Source organism: Cenococcum geophilum (assembly GCF_001692895.1).
Source record: "Cenococcum geophilum 1.58 unplaced genomic scaffold K441scaffold_11, whole genome shotgun sequence".
In the NCBI taxonomy this organism is placed as follows: Eukaryota; Fungi; Ascomycota; class Dothideomycetes; order Gloniales; family Gloniaceae; genus Cenococcum; species Cenococcum geophilum.
Window position 1 is genome coordinate 1,400,466 of NW_027137569.1, and position 12,582 is coordinate 1,413,047.

A 12,582-nucleotide genomic window follows, 5' to 3' on the forward strand; every position below is an offset into this window, starting at 1 on the left:
AAATAAACCTCTATAATTATCTTGTAGTTAACGTTAATTATACCCTCTACCGTATCCCCTACCGCGGCCACTATATATTTAATCGGTCTAGTTGTAATTATATTAGTTAGTTGGGTTAATTAAAGTAGGTTAGGGTTAGGTATTAAATTGCTATACTTCTTAAGAGCGCAGAGCTGTACTAATAGAGGATCTTAATTAGGTATATACTTCTTTATAAGTATTTACAGGATTAAAGAGAGTAAGGTTGTATTCTTTAATACCTTAGCATACGCTAATAATTTAATCACGTAGGCTAAAGTCCTCTTAATATAATTTAGATAAACCACGCTAAATTATCTAAAGTTAATTAAAGAGCTTTTAAAGATAATTAAGCCGAGAGATACCTGGGTTTATAGCAATAATTCTTAGAAAGGTAGTCTCTCTCCACTCCAATATATACTACTGCTTATTCTCTTTTATTTTAAAGTGGCATCTTATCTTATATATTATTCGGTTAAAATTATATCCTTTTCCTACCAGATAATTATAATAGAAGGTACTAGTGCGGCCCTTAAGCATAACGGAATAGGCGTTATAATATTAGTTAGGTTCTAGTCCAACCTTCTAGTAACAGTTATAGAAGATACGCAGCTTTAAATTAAGGATATTATATAGTTCCCTGCTAAACCTCTTCTCCTAGTCCAAATAGAGCTTTATAAGCTCTGTAAGCATCTTTAAGGTGCCTTTAAGTAGTATTAGGCCACGTTAAAATTACATTAAAGATTAAGGTGGGGATTGCTTTATAGGCTATAGTGGAGATATAAAGCCTAATAGAACACGGTATAGTACCTAGTCTTACTCTAGTAGAGTTTAAAGGTTATTAAATTGCGAAGTAAGGGGGTCTTGCGCTTACTCTAGAGCAATGGAATTAGAACATGTCTCTATTAGTGTATTATTTAGATTCTATTGTAAGTTAAGCTTCCTTATAGTGCGTAGTTAGTGCTTAATTTCTTATAGAGTCCATTTATACTCTTCTTTTACGTTAATAATATGCTCCTAAATATTATCTCTAATAGCGCCCCCATCTATAGGAACAAATACTCCATTCTCCTAAAGGAAGTTACGGAAGTCTTATACGATAACCTTTATCGCGAGAGCCTATGTTTCCTTTATCTATCTAATAAAGTCCTCCTTTATATAATACTAAAGCACAGTATCGTTATATTCGCTGTCTTTATAGTGTGCCATACAGTATAATAAGAATCCGTTTAGGTCCTGTTGTTTAGCATTTATAGGGTTAATATCCTTCTTATACTTCTTTAGGTAGGTTAACGCCATAATTAGTATAGAATTAACGGGGTGTCGTACGTCAAAGGTAGGTAAGTAGGATTTTCGGTTTTGTAGAATCTCGTAGGTTTACTGTTAAAAGGTAGGCAATTTAAGATATTGTTTAACGCGTTTTAGACGTTAATTTAGGACCCTAGGTTTAGTAATACTTCTAACCTAGAGTACTCGACCAAATCTTTGTAAACGTAATTGTTCTGTATAATAGACGTAACTTGGTATCTCCTAGTACTTAATAACACTTCTATTACTAGTTTTCCGTAAGTCTAAGGTAGTATAGTATCGCCGGGATCCATTCCATATAAGCGCATATAGCACCCCTGCACGAGACTGTCTCTTCTATTAAAAACCTTACTATTCTATAGTTAACTGTGTATTTAACCACTAATCAGTGTTGGTAATATAGGGTAAATTACCAATACTACTTAAGTAGATACAGTGATGGAAAAGCTTGTTATATTAGATAGGGGCGGGTAAGGAACTTAAGGTTCCTTACCGCGCTAGTGCCACGACGGCACGTGACGGCAAGTTGCCTTACGTAACGGCAATTTGCCGCACGTAAGGGCAAATTGCCTCATTCCCAACAAAAAGACTTCTATAGATTCTAAGAAATAAAGGCCTATTAAACTAGATAATTAAGTTTATCTAAGCCTTTCTAATAGGGCGTATTATAAAAATTATAACTAAGGGCTATAAAAGCAAATTAATACTAATACCTATAGATATCCTATAGGGATTACCCCTATTACTAATTCTATTCCTTTTCTTTATATCTAAACTACTAGAGATATATAATAATAGCTAGAATATAATAGCCCTAAGATTTATAGATAATATAAATCTAATTATATAGGAAAATATAGTAATAGAAAACTATATTAGGCTAAACCAGGCGTATAATAGGTATACTATATAGGTAAAATAACACGGCGCTAAATTCGCGTTAGATAAATATTAGCTTATCTACTTTATAGGAAAAAGGAGGGTAAGTAGTAGCCTAGCCTTAATAGTAAATATCTAAGGCTATAAAGTAAAACTAGAAGCTACCTTTAAGGTCTTAGGGGTTTAGGTAGACTCTAGGTTAAACTAGAATAAGTATATTATATAGACTACTTAAAGGGGAGCGGTAGTATTTTTTAGCGGTATTATAAATTACTACCTTAATATAGGGACCCTCTTTTAAATATATACGCCTACTATATATAGTAGTAGTAAGGCCAATAATACTATACGGCTCCTAGATCTAGGGCTTAAGATTAGGTAGTAAGGTACTAATAAAAAGCTCTTTAGCGCCGCTAGTTAAGCTATAAAACTAGTGCTTATATAGAACTATAGGGGCCTATAAAAGAATACTACGCGCTATACTAGAATATAAAGTAGTAGTTCTACTACTAGACTTATATATTAACTTAACTACTATATAGAGAGTAGTTATAGTATAAGCTACCTAGTAGAAGAAAATATATAATAAATACTAAAATGTATATAAGGAACGAGATATATATATAAAGCGATAGCCCCTTAAAGGGGCGATACGCCTAAATATACTAGCTAGGAAGCCCTTTACCTATAAGTAGTAAAGAGAGAAAAGGAAATATAAGAATTATTAGCTTACTAGGCGGAGATCTAGCGCTATACTAGTAGAGCGCTATAATAGTAATAGAGGATAGGAGGTTACTAATATAGATAGAGATTTACTATACTAATTATAAGATAGGCAGATCTTAAATAGAAGTAATAATAGAAGGAGGTAGTAAAAATATAAGACGCAGATATATAGAATACCCTATAGTTAATATTAACTCTCCCCCTATATAAAGGACTAATAAAGGTAAAATCTATAGCCGTCTTTCTACTATAGATAAAGGTCCTAGGTCTAAATATATAGCTAGTATCTATATTTTAAATATCTTACTTTAATATATATACGGGTGGCCTATTTAGTTAGCATACTATATACTACTATTCTATAGCTACTGCTTAATAAAAGACTAGCTATTTGCTAGCGTAAGTATAAATAATATTACTTAGATACTCTCTATAAGTAGGGGCTTATAGGTAATAGTAAAATAGCTTATAGGCTAAGGAATTCTCTAGCAGTTTTAAATAGTATATAAGATCTAATAGGAGGACGCTAAATAATACGCCCTATTCTAGCCCCTTAAGGACTAAATACCCCTGCCTAGCTATAGGCAGCTTACTAGTAAATTACTAAACCCTTTTACTACCCCCCTTAGATCTTCTAATATACCTAGGAAGTATAGTATATAAGGTAGACTAGAAGATATAAAGATATACTAGCTAGGCGAAAATGGAATAAGTAGGACTAGCTAAAAGGAAATACTTAGGGGTTTCCCCTTATAGGGCTTTTTCCTATATAGACCTAAAAAGGGACTAAATTGGGCAATAAATAGAATTAATAATAATGATTATATAGGTGGTTATATAGCTAATTATAGAACCTTCCTAGTATATTAGTGCTGTGTATTAGTAGAGCTTTAAAGCTCCATATAAGGGTTTGAGCAGAGCTTTGAGCAGAGCCTTGTGCAGAGCTTCGACCAAAGCTTCGACCAGAGCCTCGACCAGAGCTTCGAGCAGACCCTCGACTAGAGCTTCGACCAGAGCTTCGACCCTCAAGCAGAGCTTCAACTAGACCTTCGACCAGAGCTTTAAGCAGACCCTCGACCAGACCCTCGACCAGAGCTTCGACCAGAGCTTCGACTAGACCTTCGACTAGACCTTTAAGCAGAGCCTCGTGCAGAGCTTTGTATAGGTATTCGTGCAGACATTCGTGCAGGCGTTCGTGAAGGCGTTTGTGCAGGCAGTAGAGGAGCAATAAAGCAGGTAATAAGGCCCGGAGTTAGTCTAGATACAATACATTAGCTATTTAGGTGTTTATCTACTATAAATATTAATATAGGAGGTTAAATGTTAAGAATTAGTGGCTCAAGCTAAATGTTTACTGTTTTGGTGGCAATATTTTAGGCGAAACGTAGCGGTAACCACCAGGCCGTTCGCAATAATTTTGGCAGCATTAGAATCGCCCTATAAAGCTCTAGAACATAACGTTAGCCGATTATTTATAAAGGCGTTAGTTCGTTGTTAATTAATAGCTAAAAAATTAGTATAGCGCGTGAGTTTGTATAAAAATCACATCTAAATTAGCGCGAGGGACTAACAAATTTCTGAACCGTGTACCAGACTTACCTCAGAAGCTCAGACTAAGAAATCGATTACGGATATAGGAATATCCGCACCGTCCGCTAAGCTAATTTAGGACGGTAATCGTTTTCTTAGTCTAAGGCCCTTTGGCGAGATTTGTAGAAAACCTAAACACTATTTATATAAGAAGACCTCCTTAACTTTAACGAAATTGATCTACCCTCCTACAATACCTATCGACATAAAAATTACACCAAATTATAGAGAAAAGCCTACTCTATAAGTTATAAGATCTTTAGCCCCTTATACACACGCGACATTAAGAGGAATTCGTTACCGTAGAGGCCCTAATTCTACCTCCGCACTACTAAGTCGCGTAGTAAACACTAACGCTAAACGCTTACGCCTACGCCGCCAGCCCTCTCTATAGCTAGCGGATATTCCAGCGGATATTTTAGCGGATATTCTATCTGCTAGTCGGACAAAGACATTAAAGGAAAAGAAGGTTAATATTATTAAGGACCTTCTACGTTAATAGGGCTGGTCTTTAAGTACTTAGAAAGCGAGAACGGGCATAAAGGTAATAAAAAAAAGAAAAAAGTAGGGGACCTGCTTATTCCTTTACTAGAGGATAAAAAAAATATAAGAAGAACTTATTAATAGGGCTAATATTTATACAACGCTAATAACCTATACTATCCGCTGTATCTAAAAAGAGCTTTGCCAACTATAATTATAACGCGGCCCCTTTAATATATAGACTCTAGATATAGAGTTTTAGAATATTAACCTTAAGAATACGGCTAAGTTTATTTAGTAGTATGGTCCACTACTATTCCGGCTTATTAAGGGGATATCTATACTAAATAGAGAGGAATATAGTTGAGATCCGCATAGCGGACGTATAGTTATAGTTGCCTCTATATTCCTCCTAGGGTTTACCCAAAACTCTATAAATAGTTTTACCCGTCTACTTAATCTATATCTTTAGGCGCTTAATATAAAGCGCTATATACTATTTTTCCTATATAGCCTTAGTCTAATTAATAGTTATAAGGCTCTTAACGCTAAAAAGCTTAAGCTAGCTAAATGTTCTAAGAAAGGTTCTATTAATCCTACTAGCCCTTCTAGCGCTAATAACCCTTAAGAAACTGATTAAGTCTCTATCTATTTATAATAATGTCTGTATTATCTATAATAACTTTAACTATTACTAAAAGACTTAATATTAGGTTATTGGTAAGACTAGTAAGTTTACTTTATATACTATAGGAAAGATTTTACGCGGAGTATATATACCTAAAGGGGGCCTTAAGCAGTTAATATTAAATAATACCCGTTAACTTAGCCTAGATAAAGTTATTAATGCAGCTAAGAATAGATTTAATAACCTTTAAAAGCGAATATTTATAAGTTTTATTGCGGACGCTATCTAATACGCGTATCCTACTGTGGTTAATAGTATATTTAACTCTAACGCGGATATTAGATATCCGCGTATACTAGTAGTTAATATTCTCCCTTATAGAAGGATAGAGTATATAACTTTAGGACCTATTCTAGATAGCGAGGCTTTTATTAACGGTAACTATCGCGTAATAGAGAATATCTTCCTAGAATAACTATAGTATAATTATAAAACCGCTTTTAATAACTGGCTTTTCCTAGTATATAGAGACTAGAAAACTATAAAGCTTATCTAATTATATAAAGAGGAGCGGGTTAAGGCGGAAGGTGCGTATAATAGCTATAAGTAGGTGTTGTCTATTCTAGGGCTATAGTATATACAATTAAACTTCCTATATATAGTTATACGTACGTTCTATAGGGGTAAGGAAGCCGCGTAGTAGTTTTTAGCGCTTTACACCTATATAAACTACCTAGGGCGGCGTAATATTTCTAGGGAAAAGGCTTTGTTTTATTATATAGAAGAGCTAATTCTCTAAAGCTTTAACGCTTATATTATTGCGTTATTTTTACTCTATATTTGCAAAAAGTATAATATTAAGGCAGATGGTAAGGCCAAGCGATATATACAAAACTTATTTCCGCAGCAATTTCTGGAGTATATTAAGGATATCCGCATAGCGGCTTTTTTAAGAGATGTATGCCGTAATGCAAATTAGCGCATATTTAATTATTTAGAGCCATCTACCAACGCACGTTAGCTAGTAGTAATGTCGTCCTCTATAGATATATTAAGCTCCGCCGCTAATAACTATAATATAGAGTTCTTTAATTATATCCGGTTCCTATAGGTTATTAATACTTATAAGCTTTTAAAATACGCTATTAAGTATACGGATATTGGACTACTAAAGCGTATAATCCCCTACCTTTGCTTATACTTTGCTAGAAGCTTATTAAAGAACTATATATATAATATGCTAATTCTATAGTAACTAGTTAAAATAAGCGCTTATAATTTAGTACTTTAACGGGCTATCCTTATTAATAGTTTAGTTAACCTCTAAGGGCGGCTAAATAGCTTCTTTAAAACAGATCGCCTTAATAAACTGCTAAATCTTTAACTTAAGGAGTTAATCTAGATATATAGGAATTTAACGTTTGGTATAGACGAGCTATTTAAGTAGAGTATTCTTATAATAAGTTATACTAGCCCGCTCCGCGATATTTTTAAGTGTATATTTAGTAAGTGTATAAACAGCAAATATATAACTAAGTCTCCAGCGCTAGATATCCGCTATCTTACAGATTAGATTAGGAAGGATTTAATTATATAATATACGCGGCGCTCGGCAGATTTTAAGGCTCCTTTACTTCTATAGCGCGGATATAAGAAACTTGCAAAGGACGGCGTAAATATATTTAACGCCTTTCTATTAACTGCAGCCGGTTTGCTATTTAATCCCCTTATATACAGCTTTAGTAACGCTAATAAGAATATAGAGGTACTAGGAGAAGCTGCTAAATATATTTACATAGTTTATTATCCTAATATTACGCCTATACCTCTGCTAATGTATATAATAGTTAGTATATAAGTTGCTTAATAAATACTAAGAGTAACAGTAATATATTGTTTTAATTGCGGATATAGGACGTTGGGTTTAAGGCACCCACTATTCTTTAACTTAGATTAGAGCGGCTTTTATAGGGCAGTATTACTGATTTTAATATGCGGATATTTTATATTAATGGTTTACTATATAACCCTTATAAGGACGGATTTAATAAGGCTATAGATAATATATTAGAGGACTTTTAAATCCTTAGGCTTATAGTACGTCTCTATCTTAATATATTAAGCGAGTTTTTTTTATTAATATTAATTCTAGCTAGCGTATAATCTTCTTAGTACGTAGTATATAACGTAGCAGTTAGCTATTTTATAGTGCGAATATATAAATATCTTTATCTTAGCTTATGCGGATATCTTTACCTTAGCTTATATGGATATTATAATATTAATTAAGTATATCTATTAAATATAAGGCGGAGACTTAATTCCTATATATATAGTAGCAAAAAGGTAAGAGCTACTATTTTATTATTATAAACCCGTAATAACAGCCAACCTATAGCAATGGCTAACTTATATCTACTTATTTAATATCCGGTAGCCCAGTATTATATATAAGTGTAATAATACTACGCCTTAGGAACGCAAGCTTATCCTTTATTTTACTTAGAGAATCTCTAAACTCGTTTAACTAGCGGTCTATAGCTTAAACATCTTTTGCTATATTAGTTACCTATTTATAAACTATATTAACGCATATAGAAACAGCAATTACTAAATATAGCCTAATAGATTCTGTGCTAGTAAAAGCGGTAGCAGTAACAGCAGCACCTGGCGTGCTAGCAATTAGTAAAGGAGTTAGAGGAGTAGCAGTAGAGTAGGTGCCTCTATAACCGCGTATACTACTATAAGTAAGAGTCTTAATGGGAGGGGAGGTCTTAGTGGGGGGAGGCGTAGTGGTATAGGTAGGGATAGTGCGAGAATAAAGCTATGCGGATATTAGTAATATCCGTATTATTAACACGCAGATATTATACCTTTTTAGTAGGCGTTTTAGCTAGACTATTGGTAGAAGCTAACTTCGCACGTTTTTTGCGCTAAGGTATAGCCGGCTCTAGATTTAGTAAACTTTTTTATACGTATATTAGCTAACAGAATAATAGTATACTATTAGCATATACCTTTCCGCACAACCTGCCACCTATATAATATCTTAAGCATATACCCCCAAAATAAGGCCCAAAGTCCTTCTTATAAACGCGATATTTATAGCTATACTTCTTATATAGAGTGTATAACAGGTTACGCAGCTTACTAAAGCTACCCTTAATATTCTGGATGTGTATTAATATCCACTAGCAACTTTCCTTTATATTCTCCCAAATACTAGCTTTTAGAGTGTACTATTTATTCGCCAACGGCAGTTAGATAGGAAGGCGCTTATTTGTATTTATGGTACTATAGAGAATATAAAGGCTGCGGAGATTGCGAGGGCTGCGGAGATTGTAAAAGTTGGCGTTATTAAAACCTTTATCTTTACCGCTATCTAAAGATTCGCTATTTAAAGAAACCTTATAAACGTCTAGGCCACTATAAGAGGCAAATTAGTAGATAAGATATTAAAATAGTATAACTAATATATACGATTTAATGGCTATCTTAGCCTTTAGATTTATATCAGCAGCCTTTTTAGCCTACTTTTTAAGAAAAAAAGATAAACGAGCCTTATTAAGCCTCCTTTTAGAAGTATTAGGTAGCGGTAGTAAAGAGGCGGACGGTAAAGAAGCGGATGGTAAAGTAGCCTACGGCAAAGATGCAGGCAACAGAAAGGTAGGCAGCAAAAAGGTACGCGGATTTTTAGCAGATTTCGCTCTATCTATATTATTGTCATCTACTAAATCCTATAAAGAGCGCTTCGGTATATATTTTTTATAATTATATTAGCTATAGGCACAATTTAGTATTAAAACGCTTACTCTTTAGGAATAGAGTCCAAAGGCTTAATAAGAGCAGCTATAGCGTGCTTAACAGAATCTTTATTTATTTCGCGCATATTAAGCTCCTTAACTACCTAGCTGCTATTATTTGTACTAATATCGTTTATAGGTATAAATAAAGGCATTATAGATAGAAGAATGCTAAGGGACAGTAGATAGAACAATAATAATGAATTTTGCGGTGCGGTACTATAAGGTAGAAGGTTAGTAGAGGAAGAAGAGGTGCGGAGGTTAATTAAAGGTAAATATCTACGCTACCTATTTTATTAAATTAGCTCACTAATAAATAATTACTACTATAGTGACTTACCTTAGTAGTTATTAATGGTGCAGATATATAAATATCTTTATTTTAGCTTATACGGATATCTTTATTTTAGCTTATATAGATATCTTTATCTTAGCTTATACGGATATTATAATATTAATTACATCTATAAAATATAAGGTAGAGACTTAATTCCTATATATATAGTAGTAGAGAGGTAAGAGCTACTATTTTATTACTCTAGACCTATAATAATAGTTAACCCACAGTAATAGCTAACCCGCAGCAATAGCTAACTAGTATCTACTTAAATTCTATATCTAGCAACCCGGCGTTACGTATAAGTGCTATAATACTACGCCTTATAAACGCAAGCCCATCCTTTATCTTACTTAGAGAATCTTTAAGCTTACTTAACCGGCAATCTATAGCCCGAATATCTTTCGCTATCTTAGTTACCTATTTATAAACTATATTAACGCGTACGGAAACAGTAATTACTAAATACACCCTAACATTTTCCGTATTAATGGGAGCGGCAGTAATACTAAAAGCAGTACTAGGTGTGCTAGGAATTAGTAAAAGAGTAAGAGGAGCAGCAGTAGAATAGGTGCCCCTATAGCTGCGTATATTACTATAAGTAAGAGTTTTAAAAGAAGGGGAGGTCTTTAAAGGGGAGATAGTGCGGGTATAAAGCTATATGGATATTAGCAATATCCGTATTATTAAAATGTAGATATTATACCTTCTTAGTAGGCGTTTTAGCTAGACTACTAGTAGAAGCTAATTGCGTATATTTTTTATGCTAAGGTATAACCGGCTCTAGTCTTAGCGAACTATCCTATATACGTATTAGTTAATAAAATAATAGTATATTATTAGCATATACCTTTTTACACGACCTACTACTTAAGCGATATCTTAAGCACGCACCTCTAAAATGTGGCCTAGAGTTCTACTTATAAACGCGATATTTATAGTTTAACTTAATATATAGAGCGTATAGCGGATCGCGCAGTATACTAGAGCTACCCTTAATATTCTAGACGTGGGTATATATCCGCTAGCAAGCTTCCTTTATATTCTCCTAAGCACTAGCTTTTAGGGTATACCATTTATTTACCAACGGCACTTAAATAGGAAGGCGCTTATTTATGTTAATATCTAACATTATAGCTTAGGCCGTTTCCGTGCTATAGAGCTTATAAGGGCTACGGAGATTATAAAAGGATAGAGAAGGGCTTTTGGGAGAGTTGGCGTTATTAAGATTATTCTCTTTATTATTATCTAAAATCTCTAATATTTCTGTTAGGTTACTATAAGAGGTAAATTAGTAGATAAGATACTAAAAGAGTATAGTTAATATATATGATTTAAAGGCTATCTTATACTAAAATTTTTATATAGTAATTATATTAGCCTACTTTTTAAGAGAAGTAGAAGTACGACAAGGATTAAACTTCCTAGAAATAGTAGGCGATAAAGAAATAAGTGGCTTAAAGGTAGGCGGCAAAGAGGTAAGCGGTAAAGAAGTAGGCGGTAAAGAGGTAGGCAGTAAAGAGGTAAGTAGATTTTTAGCGGATTTTATAATAACCTTATTATAGTGCTCTGCTAAATCTAATAAAGAGTGCTTTAGTACGTATTTCCTAAAATTATATTAGCTGTAGGCATAATTTAGTATTAAAAAGCTTACTCTCTAGGCAGAGATTTTAAAGAATTAGTAAAAGAAAGAGCGTCCTTAAAAGCGTCCTTAATTATTTTATCGTTAATATCGCGCGTATTAAGTTCCTTAACTAAATAGCTGTTAGACGTATTTAGAGGTATAAAAGAAGATATTATAGATAGTAGTATGCTAATAGATAGTAGATAAGATAATAATAATAAAGTTTATGGTGCGATACTATAAGGTAGAAGGTGCAGAGGTTAATTAAAGGTAAATATCCGCGCTATAGATTTTATCGAATTAGCTTACTAATAGATAGTTGCTGTTATAGTGACTTACCTTAGTAAATATTAACTACCTCTTATACGCTTATTTATAACGCGCAAATCCTTTATAGTTAAGTTACTACTAATTAAAGTAAGTGGGCGCCGTCTAGTTAACTTACGAAGTAATATTAATATAGAATTACCGCTTAATTAAGGTGCTAAAGAAGGGTTGTAAGCGGATATTAGGTTTACTTAGTAAGCGGATTTTTTACTTTTAAAGTACGCAGATATATCCTTTTGTTTTCTCTTACTGTAAGGTAGATCTAATATTGGCTAAGAGGCTTAAGGTATAGTAGCCTAAGAAGAACGGATAATATCTGGTTAAGAGGATTATAAGACACTTAAACTAAATAGCTAATATAATATAGGTTCTATAGGTTTTAGGAGCTTTTAGTACTAACCCTAGTATCTCTCTAAATAAGAATCTAATAAACTATTTAAATACGTATATAAAGATTAACACTTAATACCCGGATATTAATTAGAGCTCTACCCTAGCCTTAGTTAAGTTAATAAATAAGTGAAACGCTAAGGAATATTAAATACTAACCTGCTAAAGCTATGTTATATCTAAAACTAAGGGCGGAGATTAAGCACTAGGCCGTAGATTCTAAGCTGCGCCTAGTTTAGAGAGCGGAGATTAAATATTAGACTATAAATTCTAAGCTGTACCTAATTTAGAAGGTGGGGATTGAGCACTAGTATATAAATTCTAAACTGCGCCTAGTTTAGAGGGCAGAGATTAAGTATTAGCCTATAAAACTTAAGCCTTAGAGTTTCCTAGGAGCGGAGATTTAGTATTGCAACTTAAATCTTAAGCCTTAGGATTCTCTAGAAGCAGAGATTTAATACTACATTAC